Source organism: Podarcis bocagei (assembly GCF_964188305.1).
Source record: "Podarcis bocagei genome assembly, chromosome: 6".
Taxonomy (NCBI): domain Eukaryota; kingdom Metazoa; phylum Chordata; class Lepidosauria; order Squamata; family Lacertidae; genus Podarcis; species Podarcis bocagei.
In genome coordinates this window covers 3,835,961-3,856,286 of record NC_138130.1, presented here as the reverse complement: position 1 = coordinate 3,856,286, position 20,326 = coordinate 3,835,961, and the positions used below count along the sequence as shown (strand labels likewise).

The 20,326-nt window shown below is 40.0% G+C and overlaps 1 protein-coding gene and 1 long non-coding RNA gene across 2 annotated transcripts in view; one reads left to right on the top strand and one right to left on the bottom strand.

Annotated features, from left to right (window-relative positions):
- The window catches only part of DIAPH3 (diaphanous related formin 3), a 118,288-nt gene that overhangs the window by 88,248 nt on the left and 9,714 nt on the right, over positions 1–20,326 (top strand). The gene's annotated exons all lie outside the window — the stretch shown is intronic.
- On the bottom strand, positions 6,232–8,175 carry LOC308589545. Its single transcript, XR_014009374.1, has 2 exons — positions 7,171–8,175; positions 6,232–6,436 (listed from the first exon to the last, which is right to left on the bottom strand). It is a non-coding gene; the product is annotated as an uncharacterized lncRNA (long non-coding RNA).

The window sequence follows — 20,326 nt, the reverse complement described above, 5'->3', positions numbered from 1 at the left end:
CTGTTGTGGATGTGGGTGTGTATGAGTTTGTGGGTGTGGGTGTGAGAGAGAGGGAGAGATAAGAGGAGGAGGAGGAGGAGGAGGAGAATGGAGTGAGATAAGAAATGAGTTTGGTGTTGAATTCTTCTGTTACACGGGATTCCAGAAGGATCAATTGAATCAAATCTCCCCATTTATTTATTTAAAGTGTTTTAGGCAGTCTTTCAGAGTAAAGGCCTCAAAAAGTCTGCTTACCTTAATCAGTGGGTGGTTTTGCGGCAAGGGGCCGGGATGTGGCTGACTACCTGCCAGTGATTGGCCAGTCCAGCAGGCTTTGGGCAGGCCTCCCCTGAAGGCGGACCTGTCTGGCCAATCATTGCTGGCTGGGCCTGCTCCCGGGCAGGATAAATTGTGGCCTGGCTTGGCGGTCACTCCTTCTGCCTCTCTTCACCAGTCATAGCCCCATCCCAACGGTGGTTTACCCTTAGATGCACTCCCAGCAGAATGGCTAGAATGGTATTATCTGGCTTCACCCAATGCCTATGCCCAACCACATCTGTAACCAATACAGGTTGTGGCCTATTCAAACCCATAATGCCATATACTGTTGTTTTGAACTGCGGGATCATGGGGTCTTAGCACACGAATGCCATGCATAATAGAAAAAGATACATAGGTACATTGGACACAAAAAATCGGCATACATTATTATGAGACAGTACTTTTGGATGAAGGGTGGTAACAAATTTAATAAATCAATTGTTGGTAGTAGTGGCTGGCAAGGGAGCATGAGTGGGGCTCTCCTTGATTTCTAATGGTTATCAGGAGTTGATAAGTTAGTGGGGAGCTTGGTGCAGTGTGGTCATAATGTGGGGAGAATAGGATAGGCTCCAAGCTCTTCACTGCCTCTCCCCTCTCCTCTCAGTAAATGCTTGTGATATCCAGTGTTGGAAATCAGGAGAGCAACATAGCCCCACCCCTGTCACGCTGCAAGCCAGCACTAACTTCAAGGCCATTCACCATCATAGCAGATCTTACTAGTGGGTGTATGAGCAAGACCTCCGAAGCTGCTCATAAGGTACAAGCAAGATTGTACATATTGAGACCATTTAGATTGTCTGGTTCCAAACCAATTGAAGGTTAACGTCAGCACTTTGTTAGAAGAACTTATGTACAATTGATTCCATGTTGTGGTTTCCTAATTCCCACCAACATCCTGCATTTTGCAGCAATTGGAAGTTTCCAAATCATTTTCAAAGCGCATTACAGTGGTACCGCGGGTTAAGAACTTAATTCATTCTGGAGGTCCATTCTTAACCTGAAACTGTTCTTAACCTGAGGTACCACTATAGGCATTTCCCCTCTTAAAGCTGAAAGTGTTTTTTTAAGGATTATAGAAGTAGTCCCCTTTTCAAGATATCCCATAAGAAGAAGACAAAGAATCATTTCATATTGATATTGGATTGCTCTTATAGTTTACATTAATGGCAATTAAAAAATGATTTCAGGTCCAAAAACTGCTCATGAGCTTCAACTATGATAATTTATAAAATGTTCAACATTGAAGCAATACAAAAGAACCATATGTGTGATATGAATTGTAGTAGTAGTAGTAGTAGTAGTAGTAGTAGTAGTAGTAGTAGTAATTTATTATTTATAGCCCGCCCATCTGGCTGGCCTTCCCCAGCCACTCTGGGCGGCCTCCAACCAAATATCAAAAACACAATACAGCATCAAACATTAAAACAGGGCCACCTTCAGTTGTCTTTTAAAAGTAAAATAGTTGCTTATTGCCTTGACATTTGCTGGGAGGCATTCCACAGGGCAGGCGCTACTACCGAGAAGGCCCTCTGCCTGGTTCCCTGGTTCTCGCAGCGAGGGAACCACCAGAAGGCCCTCAGCACTGGACCTCAGTGTCCGGGCTGGATGATGGGGGTGGAGATGCTTCTTCAGGTATACTGAACCGAAGCCGTTTAGGGCTTTAAAGGTCAGCACCAACACTTTGAATTGTGCTCGGAAACGTACTGGGAGCCTATGCAGATCTTTCAGGTCCAGTGTTATATGGTCTAGCTGCCACATTCTGGATTAATTGCAGTTTCCGAGTCACCTTCAAAGGTAGCCCTATGTAGAGCGCATTACAGTAGCTGCTTACCAGATGGAGCTGGGAGACAGCTGGCCTGGACACAGAAGTAACCTGTACCTCCATGGACAGCTGTGAGTCCAAAATGACTCCCAGGCTGCGCACCTGGTCCTTTAAGGGCACAGTTACCCCAATCTGCCATAACTTGAAATCTGATGACGAGGCCCCGCTAATAGATCCAGCTTAATGGGATCTGACCCATGACCCACCAAAGGGTCTTCCCAGTAATGGCAGCTCATTTGTCAAATTTATTCCCCTTTAAGGTTTGGCTGGCATCTAAGTTGTTTAGTTTTAGGAACCAGCTTGAAGTCTTGTTTTTGCTACCAAGTTTTTTAATGCAGAAGAAAATTTCAGGAAGCTGTCAGGCTGTCTCTATTTTTTATTGTATAGCTAATATTTTATATTTTTTAATGTTGGTTGTTTTATATTTATTTTTGTAACACAACCTGTCATTAGGATGAAGGGTGGGATAAAACCTTTTAAAATAATATTTAAAGCTATATTATACAAATTTATAACATGAGCACCCCTTTTTACTATTAGTTGTTTGATATACAGCATTAATTTTCAAGGAGTAATTACAGAATTGTAACTTATTATTGTTGTCATTATCATTATTCATTATCTGCCCCACTTCACCTTGCCTGACTCCCATTGTGACACATCATTTTTGAGAAAGTTGCTTCAGAAAATAATATATATATATTGAAGCTTTTTCGTAGAAGCTGAAATGGGGCAGGGTGTGTGTGTGTTGAAACCACATTTCTAACAAATGCAGAACTATATTTTCCAAGTTTCTTCTGGGCAAAATTAAGTGCTGAATGATGTCAAATGGCCTCTTCAAGTTCAGAAGCTTCTTGCATGATTATAACATGAAATTCTAATTATTTGCAATAGGAATGTAAATAAGGTGGCACCAAGCCTTATTTGCAATGACTAATGAAAGCTGTTGACTGTAATCAGAGAGATGCAGAGCAACAGGGGCAATTCATTAGGAAAAATGTGGCTGGCAAACAGCAACTGCATGCCAGTTTGGGCCTTTCTGTTTTTACATCAAATTATATACAGTATTTGTTGTTGTAAATGATAATAAATAACTCCCTTTATGAGGAGAGTAAGTAGTGATAAGACATTGCTGCACAGTTAATCCTGCCAACTCCTGCAAAATATCTACAGGGTATATGTCATACTTGGCTTTGCCATGGATAGCTAAAGATGCTTGCCATATTACATTGATTAAACACATTTTAATTGTGGATTTCTTCTGTTGGGTTGAAGTTCAATATATTAAACACGTGCTTCAAGTCTTATTGCTTCACGCAATAAGCAGTTCCTTTAACTTCTGGAATTAATCAGATATTAGTGTATTGCTTGTATATCTTAGATTTATGGTGTATTTAAGTCATACATGTTATTGTGACCTTATTAAAATAATAATATGCACATTACATTCTTTTATGAATGCATGCCTGTAACACTATTTTGGATTTGTAATTCTGAGTCTTCTGTTTCTGCATGAATATAATTGCATTTGTTTCTAGAAAATATACTACTATTTACTAGTTTTTGTGTCTCTAGTTAGTACAATTTTCTAACAAAGCACTCTCATATTGCAGATAGTGATATAAGGGGCCTTTTCCTTAAAAAAGAATGAGGACTCATTTAGCTGAGATTCCTGCACTGCAGGGGGTTGGACTAGATGACCCTCAGGGTACCTTCCAACTCCATGAATCTGTGACCCAAGGAATAAGTCTGTTTTAGACCTTGGTGGCATATGGCAAACCTATTTTTAATCTGATGCTCCTAATTCAGTATTAAAACATGTTGTGAAGTTCTAATATAAGCCAAATGGAGACTTTATGATTAGAGGTAGCGTATGCTCTCTGGCTGATGGGGACAAACGGCAGAGCATGGATATTAGATTATGACCTACTTATAAATTTTGACTGGAGTATGATAGTTTGAATTATTATTTTTTATGACTATCAGCAGCAGTTTGCTATGTCCAGGGTTTTCAGAATGAGTACTGCTATTCAAAGAAAATTGCCCCCCTCCCCCACACACCACACACACTTTGCGTCCTGGCTTATTTTTATAGTAGTTCTGGTGATGGTGTCTTAACCAAAGTGTCTTAACTGACAATAACTTCAGCAACTAGAGATGCTGGTGCAGATCAACAGCCTTGGCTCCAGACAGAAACTCAAGGACTCGTAATGCTCATTTCAGGCATCTGCATTATCCAGCTTGGATTAAAAACAGAGTCGTAGAAGAATTCACATTTTACCCATCCAGCTCCCTTAAACACTTAGACACCATTTCCTTTACACAACACTTAACTCCGCAAGGGCCATGGGAAGAGGGAGGATCCGATCTCTTATTTTCTCCCCTCTCCTTACACTGGTAACATGTCAGGAAGAAAGATCCCCATGACCCTTGAGAAACAAAAGAGCTAACTCTAAAGGAACTAGCCAAATAACAAAAGTCTTTGTCAAATGACCTAATGACCAATAGCAAAGGGGCCAAATGAGAATTATAGTTTCAGAGTATGCGCATCACAACTGCAAGGTCCTGTCCTATGTATCCCTTAACCCTAATGGTGGGGGTGTGATCAATAGCGACCCCTGCCCACAAGAGGTCATAGAGGCTGACCAATGATTGGTCACAGGATTTGGCCAAATTGTTTTGGTTTTGTCCCCATCTTACTTCCTTGGAATGATACTTTAGAAATAAGCATTGCTACTTTCTTAGGAAGTAACTATACTGAAGAAGTCTTACTTTGGTTCAGAAGGAGGCCCTGTCGTCACAGCTGCGTCTCGGCCGGGAGAAAAGACGTGTGGCCTTCATCTGTTCTGGTTGTTTCTGTATCCTCCTCTGCAAAGAAACTGGACATTTAAACCTCACAGTTTTGGTAATACTTAAAGTGCCTTATGTTGGTTCAGAAGGGGTCCCTGCTCTCACCATTGCTAGTGTGTATTCATACCACAACAAGCATGCGTTACTCAGCAGGAAGCCCTTGTCAAATGGTGAGCAGTTGAATGCAACCCAGCAAGTTTCATGGCTGACTGGGTCTGATTAACTGCAATTCCAGTATACCTGAAGGAGCGTCTCCACCCCCATCGTTCAGCCCGGACACTGAGATCCAGCACCGAGGGCCTTCTGGCGGTTCCCTCATTGCAAGAAGTAAGGTTACAGGGAACCAGGCAGAGGGCCTTCTCGGTAGTGGCGCCTGCCCTGTGGAACGCCCTCCCAGCAGATGTCAAAGCAATAAACAACTATTTTACTTTTAAAAGGCATCTGAAGGCAGCCCTCTTTAGGGAAGTTTTTAATGTTTGAAGCTGTACTGTTTTTAATATTCAGTTGGAAGCCGCCCAGAGTGGCTGGGGAAACCCAGCCAGATGGGCGGGGTATAAATAATAAATTATTATTATTATTATTATAATTATAATTCCACGAGCCCCAGCCAGCCAGGCCGGGGAGGGGAGATGTAGCTCAGCCACAGGTCAGCCACTCCTAATATACCGTATTTATTTGAATGTAATGCACGCCTAAAAAATTAGGGTGCACATTAGATTTTATGACACCAGCAAATACTTTTTTGGTTTCAAAGTTTTGAAAATTCAGGTGCACATTAGATTTGATGGTACATTGTGTAAATACAATAACAGAACATTCTTAACAAATACCACCTCTCAGCGTGTACAAGTAAAACTAACTTGTTACGTGACACCCCCACCCAGTATTTTCTTAATATTTTAAAACGTTTTTAACCATTTAATGATAATTTTGATGTTTTCTTTTATATTTTTGTAAACAGCTCAGAGGCAGTTTGCAAATTTTGTTTTTAAGAAATACATAGAATGAAATACTTTTAGCACCTTAGAAATGTAAGTGTGAAGTATCTTATCCTGGTGTTGGGAAGAGTTAATTCTAATGCACATTTCTATGGCTGAAGAGAAATGAGTTCACTGCTGCTCATTCCTTGAGTGATTGAATTTCTATGCCGTTCATTCAGATGAATCTCAAAGCTGCTTACAAAATAATGACAACAGCATAGTAATTATAATAGAACATCACAAATGCAGCATAAATCATATAAAATAATTAACAAATAATCATCAACCAATCTCCTTTTTTGGCACAGAAAAAGTGCATTGCATACTCGGACTGGAACACAACAAAGTTAATGAAACATAGTTGGAGATACATTAGGATAAAATTGTCCAGACATGAGGTACGAAAGTGGCTCTTAGGACCTATGGTGACGTAATTTCATGGCGTCACTCAAAAATCTTGCCACATTCTCCCACAACATCATTCCTACAATTGATGAACAAATAATCAGTAAAACAATTGCAATCTATAAAACACTATTAATGAAACAGCAACTGAAACATAAGCTAAACACCACAATTACAGCAAATTACTTGCCCTTTGAGTGAATGGTCGAAGATTCCTGAAGTATAGTTTTGATTTAACCAGACAGCTAGAAGGAAGGTCAACCTCTTAGGAATCTCCAAAGGAAAATTATACCCTGTTAGGTATGTCTACTTGACTCAGCCTGGCATTTGACACTGGGTTATGTGTTTGGCAAGACCTGAAGCGTTTCAGGCTCAATTTGCTCACAAAGCTTGCTTATAGCTAGCCGCAGTTGCACCCATTCTTGCTGCCTCTTCTCACCTATATTGCTTCTCCCTTTAAGGGATGCGTCAGAACTCTCAACGAACGAGACTTCTTCACAACGAGCTTTTTCTTGTTCTAGAAAACACTGGAATGACTTTCCCAACACTAAATCTGTCCTATTTACCATTATCACTATTTAGTAGGAGGAAAAGTAGTAGTAGTAGTAGTAGTAGTAGTAGTAGTAGTAGTAGTAGTAGTAGTAAAATTTATATACCATCCTTTATCTGAGGATCACAGGACAGTTTACAATATAGAAACACAAAAATACATAACATAGTAATAAGAGCAATTACACCCCCAGCTCACCCCCACAGTTTATAAGACTATAAATTGTTCATCAAAGGCATGGGAGAAGAATGTATTTGCCTTACAGCTAAAGATATGCAATGAAGATGCCAGGCCAGCCTTCGACAGGCAGGGCACCACTGCAGAAAAGGCAGGTTTTCCTATTGCCACCCTCCGAGTCTCTCGTGAAGAACACACCTGAAGACGGGCCACAGATGATGATTTCAGGGTCTGGATTGGTTCATATGGGGAGATGCGGTCCATATGACAAGCACTCACATTGCCCACTCATATTTTTCATTAAACCAAGATATGAACCACCCTTCTCTCTGTGCATGCCTCCCCTTTTTAAAAAAAATATTTGTATTAAGTTTTAAAATTTTATATTGATTACAATGACATTCTTTCATAGAAAAAGAAAAAATACAATTCCTGTATCTCCCCCCCCCACGACTTCCCTCAACTTCCTCTTCTGTTTCATTGCATATTAACTTCTCCTGCTTGTTTTATTATACCTTAATATTACATTTTTTATTTTAAATACTGTTCTGTTCGTATCCTTTTTATACCATAATTGTTTTCAAATTACCTCTTACACTTTTTTATTTTTGAATTTTTACATCTTAACTTCTATGTCCATTTTGTTAATTGTGTTTACTTAAACCCTGCTAGTGAGTTCACTTCTTTACAATATTTCTGTAAGTACAACATGAATGGTTCCCACTCTTTTTTGAAGTCTTTATTGGCTTTGTCTCTTAAGTTTCCCAGTTAGCTTCCCAATTTCCCCATAGTCCATCAGTTTTTCTTGACATTCTTCTTTTGTTGGTATCTTGTCTTATCTCCATTTTTGGGCTAGTAATACCCTAGCCACTGTTGTGGCATACATAAATAGTTTCTTCTGCTCCTTTGGCAAGTCTTGACCTATAATGCCTAGCAAAAAAGCTTCTGGTCTTTTAACAAAGGTTATTTTAAACATTCTTTTCATTTCATTATAAATTATTTTCCAATTTTTAAAAATTATTTTACAGTTCCACCACATGTGATAAAACGTGCCTTCCTTCTCTTTACATTTACAATATGCCACCCCTTTTAAGTTTACTGCATTTTGCTCTGGAAATCTTCACTTTTCATTTTTCCTAACAGGTAGGGATTGGTAATTGAAAACTTACATGGTTAATATTTTAGCTTTTAATAAAGGCTTGTTGGAGAAAAATGATCAGCCATAAAAAATAGAAAGGTTAAAAAATGGTCAAATGCCATGAAAGGATTCACTGAATAACAGTAAAAATAATGTTTCGTTTCTTCATTAACTTAGATGAAGCATGTAACTTCATTATTAGACTAATGTAACTGATATCTGTTTTGAAAATGCATATAGTGCTTGTAGGGACCATGATGGATTGGACTTCACTAGTGGGTAATAGAAGGTTTTTATCCAGCCTACCTGCTATCTCCAGGAAAATATCTCCCTAGCGAATTTAAAATGTTACTTTCAAGTCTAATTGCTGGAAATGTGTGTTTAGAATTGGCTACTCTACCACTGCTGTTGCAGGGTTCCTGTGTGGTTGGTCAAGAGGAAGTGTAGCCCTTGGGCCAAAAAAGATGAACCACTGTCAATATCCACAGCAAGGCTCATCTGGCACTTTTGTTACAGATCTTTAGGCACCACGCAAAAACACTCCTCTTTTCCCAGGCCTTTGGCTGCTTAAACAATCTACGGCCTTGTGAGACTTGATGTTGTATACAGTTTAAGGTTGGGGAAGAAGAGAGGAGGTGATCTGTAAAAAGGATTTATGATCTGAAAATAGAGGTGATGTATGTATTTCTGTAACCCAAGAAAACCTTTAATAAAAATATATTTTTAAAACAAATATGGACTTTTAAACAGGGGGTATTGTTTTTATTTGTTATTATGGTATGTATTTTTGTGTTTTACAAGAGACAGCTAGCAGACTAGTCGTCTCTCACAGCAGGAGAACTACTACTGTATCTTCCACCACTCTCACTGAGGGATGAAGCAACCCATACCTGCTGCAGTTCTAAACCAGCAGGTGAAGTATGCTCCATAGGGAGCTGTGGTGTTAGCATCTCTTCACACCTCCAAGCGGAGGTCTCCATTTGTTTTTATGCTTCTAAATCTTCCCCCTTGTCTGCTTCACATACTTCTAAGCACCAGAGGCCTTCCAGTGAAAGAAAGATAGTTAATCCATGCCCATTCTAGTAGGAACTGCAATTGAGTATTTTGGATAGAAAGCAAGCAGGTCCCTACCTATTGTTGTTGTTGTTGTTGTTGAGTTGTTTAGTCATGTCCGACTCTTCGTGACCCCATGGACCAGAGCATGCCAGGCACTCCTGTCTTTCAGTGCCTCCCACAGTTTGGTCAAACTCATGTTAGTATCTTCAAGAACACTGTCCAACCATCTCGTCCTCTGTCATCCCCTTCTCTTTGTGCCCTCCATCTTTCCCAACATCAGGGTCTTTTCCAAGAAGTCTTCTCTTCTCATGAGGTGGCCAAAGCATTGGAGCCTCAGCTTCACGATCTGTCCTTCCAGGAAGCACTCAGGGCTGATTTCCTTCAGAATGGATCGGTTTGATGTTCTTGCAGTCCATGGGACTCTCAAGAGTCTCCTCCAGCACCATAATTCAAAAGCATCAATTCTTCGTCGATCAACCTTCTTTATGGTCCAGCTCTCACTTCCATTCATCACTACGGGGGAAACCATAGCTTTAACGATACGGACCTTTGTCGGCAAGGTGATATCTCTGCTTTTAAGATGCTTCTAGGTTTATCATTGCTTTTCTCCCAAGAAGCAGGCGTCTTTTAATTTCGTGACTGCTGTCACCATCTGCAGTGATCATGGAGCCCAAGAAAGTAAAATCTCTCACTGCCTCCATTTCTTCCTCTTCTGTTTGCCAGGAGGTGATGGGACCCATGGCCATGATCTTCATTTTTTTGATGTTGAGCTTCAGACCATATTTTGCGCTCTCTTTCACCTTCATTAAAAGGTTCTTTAATTCCTCCTCACTTTCTGCCATCAAGATTGTGTCATCTGCATATCTGAGGTTGTTGATATTTCTTCTGGCAATCTTAATTCGGGTTTCGGATTCATCCAGCCCAGCCTTTCGCATGTTGAATTCTGCATATAAGTTAAATAAGCAGGGAGACAATATACAGCCTTGTCGTACTCCTTTCCCAATTTTGAACCAATCAGTTGTTCCATATCCAGTTCTAACTGTAGCTTCTTGTCCCACATAGAGATTTCTCAGGAGACAGATGAGGTGATCAGGCACTCCCATTTCTTTAGAAACTTGCCATAGTTTGCTGTGGTCAACACAGTCAAAAGCTTTTGCGTAGCCAATGAAGCAGAAGTAGATGTCTTTCTGGAACTCTCTAACTTTCTCCATAATCCAGCGCATGTTTGCAATTTGGTCTCCGGTTCCTCTGCCCCTTTGAAATCCAGATTGCACTTCTGGGAGTTCTCGGTCCACATACTGCATAAGCCTGCCTTGTATAATTTTAAGCATAACCTATAGAATACCTGTAAAAGCATACTAGCCTGTCTATGTGGTTAATACATGTTGTAGATTACTGCAGTGATAACAAAAAGCTTTTCTGTTAAGTGAAATTCTGGGTTAACCCTTTCCATTAGCCAGAGGGAGGTGATCCATAGTCAGTGGTGATACGAGGGGTACTATTAAACATGTTGTATCTTGAGCTGTATCTGCTTGAGCAGGAGAATGTGGATTTTTCTGATTTTTTAACATGGGGGGTCTTAACTTTTGTGTGGTACCCTTGGGGTACCTAGCTTTCAGTGAGTGTTTACTTCTGGTGCTAGGATTGTGTTTTTAAGTAAATTTTCTTTAAAATTATGCTATCTCATTCAACCATTTTCAGCCTTCATTTCAATTAACAGGCTATGCTTTCAGTTAAATTTAATATAAATTCAGGAGGCTTACCTGTTTACATTGAAATTGAGAAAACAAAGAACTTTGTCAAATTCAATTTAGCATTACGGAGATTACTGCAGCACATCAGCCTTTTATCTATAGTAGTGTATAAAAGCACTTTGAACAGTGCATCAATTTTCACAGCCATTTAGTAGATTAGAAAGCAATTGTAAGCAAAATAAAACCCACATTAACTCCTGTCAACAGCCTCCCTTTTTCTCTGTTATGGATTGGTTTAAAATAACGATGAGGTCGGAACTGATTGCATCAACAGTACAGATGTATTAGAAAAATGAATGAAGCCACTGTACGAGAATTCAGAGTCATCAGTAGATATTTGTCCTATCTATGTAGCAGCTTTCATGTTTGCTTTTCTATATAGTACTATGAGCTTTTTGGGGGTGGGGGAGAAGAAGAAGGTAGGCTGTATGTGAGACACGTCTAATCCCTGGATCCCGCAAGTGTTAAAATATAAGCCAGGCTAGCTTCCTGTGTTCAGGAGATAGCCTGGGTGATGGACTATCAAGGGAAACAAAGGAAATGGGCTCTGTGTGAGATGGCAGGTGGGTGGGGTTAGAACATTAGAAGGGCAAAACCTGAGTTTAGAGTGGAGTTGCTGTGATGGGACCTAGAAGTAAAGCAGCAAGCTTGAAACAGTCAGAGCAACGTTTGAGAGCAATGTCTGATTTCTGTTTCAATCTAAGGCTGCAGGTATGGGAGAAACAGGACCTTTTGGGGGTTTAACTGCTGTGAACCCCCCTGTATTGTATATATGTGTAAATAAACCATATATCATAAACCACTGTCTCTGCTGTGTTCCCAAAGGAAACAGAAACCCTGGGTGGGGGCCTGGAACTCCTGGAATCTTGCACTGCTCTGAGATTAGGGTGATGTGCAGCAATGCAAAAACAAAACCAAGCTCTGACATTAAGGGAACATGTCCCTGTCACCAAGAAACAATTGCTTATGTTTTGAAACAGTAATTATATCTAGTGACAGCTTTTTAAACTGTGCTCAATTTTCTATCCTAATAGTATTGCAGTTATAGCTGTCTAGTGTTTTGTATGCAATCAACAAAATACTTACATAAATAGAATCACATATTTTATTTATTTATTTATTTGTTCATTCATTCATTCATTCATTTATTTTAAATGAGCACTCCTCTGAACAATTGTTCTGATCCATTTGCAACATTATTTCCTGGTTCTGTCTTAAAAGCAATTAGAGTAACTAAAAATGACATTTTATCTGAGCTTAAAAGCAATTAAAATAAAGTGTACTTTTAATCATAGATGGGAAACCACCTATAAGCTAGTGTTCAAGGTCCTTTATATAATTTAAAATAAGGCTTGCTTTTTAAAAGAAAAAAATAATGTGCCCCTCTTGTTGTTCTGTGGGTGAATTTAGAATAAGAGATTTTTAAGGGGGGGACATGAATTACTGAGGAGCGTACCAGTGCATATCTTTTTAATTGCTTGCCTAGGTTGGAACAGTAATTTTCTTTCAGATAAGGAGTATTTCTATGCTGCTAATTTCTTTTTTGTTTTTTTGTAAAAAGAAAAAGCTGCCTTGACCTTCACTAAAATTTTACCCAACAAGCAGTGTCTGTCCTGCTACAGTATGAATAATCACAGATTGGTATACTGTGGTACCTTGGAAGTCGAACGGAATCCGTTCCGGAAGTCCTTTCAACTTCCAAAACGTTCGGAAATCAAGGCGTGGCTTCTGATTGGCTGCAGAAAGCTTTTGATGTTTGGGTTCCAAAGAATGTTTACAAACTGGAACACTCACTTCTGGGTTTGCGGCATTCGGAGTCAAAATGTTCGACTCACAAGGCGTTCGCGAACAAAGGCACGGCTGTATTTCATGAACCCAAAACACAGCATGGTAATTTTCAGTATTAACTACCTAAATCTAGTGAGAGTTGTTCAAAGAAGACTAAACAATTCTTGGTTTTTGTTTTTCAGTTCAGCAGCCTTATTGCATTAACTGTATGCTGTTGCAAAAAGAAAAGAAAAAAATCTTGCAAAAATATAAACCGTGAACCAGTAAATTGTCCTAGACACATAATAGTAATCCAAAATTTTGCCAGTTATAATTCATTGGATGTGTCAATGACAATTTAACTACATTGTGCCCTTGAACCTGAGTCATATTCTTAAGGCCACAAAGGCAATTTTAGCTACTTCCCTGGTTACACTAGCAACAAGTCTTACAAGACTCATTCAGTGAATGGGACCATATAAATGGTGGTGTGAAAGTCTGTCTTACTCTAGTGCTGCCCACAAAAAAGGCCAGATCATTGCTAGTTTTAATATAATGCCCCTTTCTCATAGATCCAAACCTTAAAGCAGGTAACAAGGAATCACAAATTACAGATTAAGACACACCCAATCCTCATGTCTGCAGAGGGAGTTTCAGAAGCCCTTGTAAGGTCCTACTGAGGAGCAAAATGGGGCAAACTAGGCATATATACTCAAACCTTCCAGGCACTGAAGGGGCTCTTGGAGCGCTTATATTCCATTTTGAATAAAGATGCTGCATATGTTCAAATGAGGCCGTGGTTAATGGCTCATGTTGAGCAGAATTTTTGTTACTAGAATGTAATAATGTTAATAATTATGAAGCAATGGCTGTGATTTGCTGGAAAATGAGAGGATGATTAAGGTATTTATCTTTTTATTAGCTACTGCTTTTTATGATACTTATGGAAATGCACTAAGTAAATTATTAAAACTGAATAAATTTTGCATGAAATTCTGCCAACAGCTAAAAATATTTCTGGATTAAGTCATAGGTGTGTTGTTTCTTCTTATTCAGGTGTTTGGCATTCCTGTCTTGATACCTTATGTGGCATGTTTCCTATCAGAAAATATTTTTTAAAATTACACTGCACTTAACAGCTTGAGCTATCAGTTCCAGCCATTTTGTTTCTATTCTTTTTGCCCTTCCCATCTGAAAATCCCTTGCAGGGGGTTCCCAGTGCTGTCCCATTCAGGCACTCATCAGGTCCACTGGGAAGCTTTAACACCTTGGGCTTTCCTAGGCCATGGGTTGTTAACCAGTTGCTGATAATGTTGTCACGTCACATCATCCCTGATCATTGGCCACTGGCTGATGGGAGGTGTAGCCTGGCAGTGTAGAGCCACAATTTAGCTACCCCTTCATTTTAAAAATAAAAGAAATACTAGCTAGTTCAACTTAATTCATATCACTAATCTTTTTTCAATTTACAATTTGTAACACCATCAGAGAGGGAGAGGAGAAGCAGCAAAAAAAAGCACTTACATCAGGATGGAGATGCTGATGTCTTGGCAAAGTGAAGCATCTATTTACCCCATAGTAAGAAGGCTGATGGGAAGAAGGCAGAATTTAAATATAGCTTTCAAACACAATTTAAGCCCAGGATTCAAGTCATGCTGGTACAAATCCAACTCTAAATCAAATGAGGTAATGTACTGCAGAATGTACATCAGTGGGTGGAGGAGAGAATATGTCTGCAGCAGATCTTAAGGTCACTTATGAAAGTGCCCTTACATGCAGTTGAAAGTGTCCTGTATGTTATGGGTTTACCTTTGCAATCTAAAATAAGTGGTCCAGTTTGCACCTTTGCAATCTAAAATAAGTGGTCCAGTTTTTAAATGAAAGGCATTGATGAGGTTTTTGAGGTTTGAAGTTTTTTCTACAATCAAGTGGTATGTAAATTTTATGAAAGAAAAAATAATAATTCATCAAGGTTTCTTTATAAAGCAGCACCTTCTCAATGCTTCCGTTCCCAGTTAATCAGTTGACACCCTATTAAACTAGAGTTGAGGATTGGACAGTGAAGGATGAACTGTGTTCCCTGAACTTCCACAACCCCAGGGAAGTAACAGTAATAGTAGACTGGGAAGCAGATACATTCTAGAAGCACGGCAACTGGCTGCTAAATCCCTTAAGAGCAATTCTCTGACAGAATATATTATATGATACACCAAAGAACTGAGATGATGAAGCAGAGTTGTAGAAAAATCCTTACTACCTTGTTTTTCAGAGTTTGGGTGCTAGGTTTCACCACATAATTTCACTGTTGCCTATCATATTTTGGTGTGTTATTTTTCAGACGCTGTTCTGGTGTATTGTACAGTATAGGTCAAATGCTGCTTTTGTAACTAGAGATTCTTCAGGAATAAAAGCATCACAGCCATGTTTGTGCAGTACAAGATGTGATATTTCAGTAAAAATATGTGGATTAGTTTTATATAAGTCTGTTAAGGAAGGAAGAAGTTAATATCAGACAATATGGAAAAAAAATTAAATGTTGCTTTTAAGTGCACTATTCATACTTAAATTAGTAGGACTTACTTCTGAGTAGTAAAATTCCACTGTTAACTGCTGTGAGTAAAATCATTCTGTTGATTTAATCATAAATCCCTTTATAAAACTTTATAAGATTTAATCATAAATCCCTTTATAAAACTTTGGTCGACTTTTTTCTGCATAATGCTTTCTATTTAATTCTATGCTATGGTTTATATCAAATATTTATTGAAATGTGACTTGAATACCCAGACACTGTCAAGATGGTTCAGTGATTTAGTGGTGCTTCTCCTACAGCTTCCCCTGTAATCAGCAGATGCTCTGGTATTATCATAAATATTTCCTTTACACACACACAAACTTACATGCTTCTGATTGAATTCAACTTGTTGCATAATAAATATCCCATGATGATCTCCAACCTTCTGTTTGTACTATTGCCTCTTGGTCTAGACATCCACTTTTCAGGGCTGCTTAGTTAAACTGAAGCAGGCAGAGAGAAACAAAATATTGTTCTATATTCACCTACTGTCGCCACCCTCACTGGAGTGTTAAAGACTACCAAAACTCTATTTTCTTTGTTGGGTTAATTTTCTGCTCTGTTTCCTAAACTATATATATAATCTTAAATTTCAGACATCAAGGTGTTCACTACAACCACAAGGTAATGGCGTTCTAAGTCAGTCACTGTCAGTTCAAACCTCATAAGCATATGTGTGAAATTTAGAAATTTTTTTGCCTACGTCACCTTACATTGGTTTACATTGAACTGCCTTTGGTATTTTACCTCCCATTCACTCACTTTAAAGAGATCCTTTTGGAGCTTTCCTCACCCATCACTCTAAATTATTTAGGAACAAGTTAAAAGGCATAGGTCCCAGTACCAGTCCTTGGGGGTCTCCACTTTCTATAGCCTTTCGTTAGGAAAACTGACCATTTATTCCTACTCAGCTGTTTCATTATCAGTTACTGATCTGCAAGAGTTCTCCTTTTATTATTAACTGCTAAACTTATTCAGTCTTTGGTGAGCTGCTTTGTAAAACGTATTTTTGATTTAATTTATTTAATAAACTTTATTTTTATTTTTCAACACAAAAACATAGAAAGTCATCAGAGAGATGCTTATATAATAATGGTGTGTGTATAGCATTATTCTACAAAGGTATATTAAGCTAACACATAATTTGAACCATATTTCGTTTTTAGGTATAGATAAGGAGTTATGGAAGTCATTCATTGAAAGAGTTTAGTACACAATGTCAACTGAAACAACTCTCCGATCTAATAAGTTAGTGAAACAGGTCTTACCCAGGGGTCAGCAAACTTTTTTTGAGGGGGCCAGTTCACCGTCCCGCAGACCTAGTGGGGGCCGGACTGCACGCGGCGGAGGGGGCGCCTCTCTCTCCCTCTGCCGCTCTGCCTGTGGTTGGGAGGTGGCGCCACCACCTCTCCTTTTGGGCCAGCTTTCAGGGACAGCAGGCGCGCCAAGCTCCAGCCCACAGCGCGGCCATGGGGAGAGGCCGGCAAGCAGGCCGTGAGGCTTCCTATCAAAGCCCAGCCCCCTTCCTCCGCAGGGCGGGGAGAAGCCAGGAAGAGGGAGGGAGGAGACGACAACACAGTGGGGGGGGGGGGGTTGCAAAAAAAATGGTGCCCGTAAAAATTTTTGGGGGAAAATGGTGATCATGCCGACCCAAGCAGCGATTGCAGAACCGTTTACGGGCTGGATCCAGAGGGCAGTTGGGCCGGATCCGGTCCACAGGCCTTAGTTTGCCGACCCCTGCCTTACCCTTTCAGTAGCCATGCTGGTTAGTTCAGCAACACTTGTTCTTCTATATACAGTGGTACCTCGGGTTAAGTACTTAATTTGTTCCGGAGGTCTGTTCTTAACCTGAAACTGTTCTTAACCTGAAGCACCACTTTAGCTAATGGGGCCTCCTGCTGCTGCCGCGCTGCCTGAGCACGATTTCTGTTCTTATCCTGAAACAAAGTTCTTAACCCGAGGTACTATTTCTGGGTTAGCGGAGTCTGTAACCTGAAGCGTATGTAACCCGAGGTACCACTGTACTTGGTAATTTTATCCTTGATCGTGCTTTCCGCTAGTTTTCCTGGGACAGATGTTGAGCTAACTGGTTAAGCATATATTTTTAAGCATATATTAAGCACTTTTTTTTTTAATGGAAACTTTCCGGTCCTCAGATATAGAGGCTGATATTAGGGACAGCTTACATATTTTTTGTTAGATTAACAATTTTGCATTTGAGATCTTTAGATCTTTAGTGCTTTACATTTTTTGTATTAGCAGTTTAGCAATTTTGCATTTGAATTCTTGGGTGGATGGCATGTGGATCCAATGTTTTGTCAATTGTAATTTTGCCAATAAGGCCTCAAACTCATAAAATCATATTCTTTGTTCCCCAGATAGAGAAGGGAGCAAAGCTAATTTTCATATAAAATGTTTGCTTAGTTTTAAGCATTGAATATGTAAGATGTGCTCCCTTGAGCTGTTTCACATGAAGCCTTGACATCTATATATTTTTGTAATCATCCATGCAACTATGTGGTCTCAATAGACCACAAGGTGCATATCTATATATAATAAATCCATCTTGCCAGTAATTACGCTGATCTTGCTTCAACAGATGATATTTGTAACATGCCCTTTGAGCTTTCCACCTCACCTAGGACTTTTGCAAAAGAGCTGTTGTTTCTGTGGTAGGGAACAGGTTATCTATGTATCAAGTGAGACAACAGAATATCTGTTTCTACTAGTGTTTATATAGTCTTTTAAGTCCAATAAGCTTCCCTGTTTAGCTGGAATGTATGCTGCTCCTAGAATGCAATTCAGTACAGTTGGTGTGTGCTCAATAGGACTTACTGTTGATTAGGATGCAGTGCCTGCACACTGCCTCGCCAGAGTGGTGCATGCTCTGGTTATCTCCCGCTTGGACTACTGCAATGCATTCTACATGGGTCTACCTTTAAAGGTGACTCAGAAACTTCAGCTAATCCAGAATGCGGCAGCTAGACTGGGGGCGGACGCCGAGACCACATAACACCAGTCTTGAAAGACCTATATTGGCTCCCAGTACGTTTCCGAGCACGATTCAAAGTGTTGGTGCTGACATTTAAAACCCTAAACGGCCTCGGTCCAGTATACCTGAAGGAGCGTCTCCACCTCCATCGTTCAGCCCGGATACTGAGGTCCAGCTCCGAGGGCCTTCTGGCGGTTCCCTTGCTGTGAGAAGTGAAGTTACAAGGAACCAGGCAGAGAGCCTTCTTGGTAGTGGTGCCCACCCTGTGGAACACTCTCCTATCATATGTCAAGGAGATAAAGAACTACACAACTTTTAGAAGACATCTGAAGGCAGCCTTGTATCTTTATTTACAGTGGTACCTCCAGTTGCGGGCGGGATCTGTTCCGGAGGTCCAGCCAGATCCCAAGGTTTTCGCAACCAGAAGGACCACTTTTGTGCACGCACGCACGCATGGCAAAAACCCAGAAATATACTTCCGGGTTTGCCACTTACGTATCCTGAAATTTATGTAACCGAAGGGATATGTAAGCAGATGTTTGACTGTATTTATTTATTGAATTTATATTCTGCCCTATACCTGGAGGTCTCAGGGTGGCTCACAGAACAAAGCCAGAACACAAAACATATAATCAAAATAAAAACAACCCAATAACACACCCCCCCCAATTTTTTTTTATAAGGGCATGGTGTTAAATAGTGGGTAGACATAGCAGACGACGCAGCGATTTCTCCAAAGCAGCTCTTTATTTGTAAGCTGGAACAGAACTGAACAGCCAACAGCTCAGCTGGCCTGCTTTTATAGGCAGCCGGCTGTCAATATTGTAGCAACAACAACCCAGGGTTCCCCACCTAAGGTAACTGACATGGACCTGAGTGAAAACTACCGTATTTTTCGCTCTATAACACGCACCCGACCATAACACGCACGTAGTTTTTAGAGGAGGAAAATCCATAGGCATGCCACCCGTAGGCATTTCCTCCATAACACGCACAGACATTTCCCCTTACTTTTTAGGAGGAAAAAAGTGAGTGTTATGGTGCAAAAAATACGGTATATACACAATACTCCTGGTGGCCAGGGTGAGAACTTCAATACATAACACATAGGATGTCAATCAAATCAACAAAGGCCTGGTTAAAAAGGAACGTTTTTGCCTGGTGCCTAAAGATGTATAATGAAGGTGACAGGCAAACTTCCCTGGGGAGAGCGTTCCACAGACCAGAGTATTGGGAAGTTTTTAATGTTTGACATTTTATTATGTTTGTATAGGTGTTGAAAGATGCCCAGAGTGGCTGGGGCAACCCAGCCAGATGGGGGGTAATAAATAATAAAATCATTATTATAGGATTAAGTCGGATTGGACTGTTGCTAATATGTCCATTCTCGTGCCATAATCTGCTTTTTATACCCAAATAGGCATATTCCCCACTTTTCCTATTTGGTTCTCTCTTCATACTTGCAGCTGCATTACGTTTCTAAACACATTCACTGTCATCTCAAATCAGATATTTTGCTTTCCAACACCTTTAGGAGAAGGTGACATAGCCAGTACCTCACTGATAACCACAACTCTTCCCCTCAAATACAAATGACAAGCAAAGTAAAGCTAGCCTAGAGCTGCTTGTTCAACTTTTTAAGCTCTGCACAAGTGTTTAAAAACATCAACATTCTGAATTAAGCCAGGCTGTTGTAAAGTTAATTTGATTTCTATTCCCAAAGAACAATATTAATCTTGGGACATCAGGTACTTCCAAGAGCAAAGAAAGACTACCCTAGTAAGAGAGATTGCGGACACATGCTTTGCTGTATGTATGCCCCTAGAGCTGGATTAGACCTAGAATCTGTTCTACTCTCCAGATTTTGGGTGGGGGAGAACTACTACTGTACTTCATACCTCACTGCTAGACTTTATTAACCTCTTACTAACATGGATGCTACTCCTTCTGTAGTGGATCC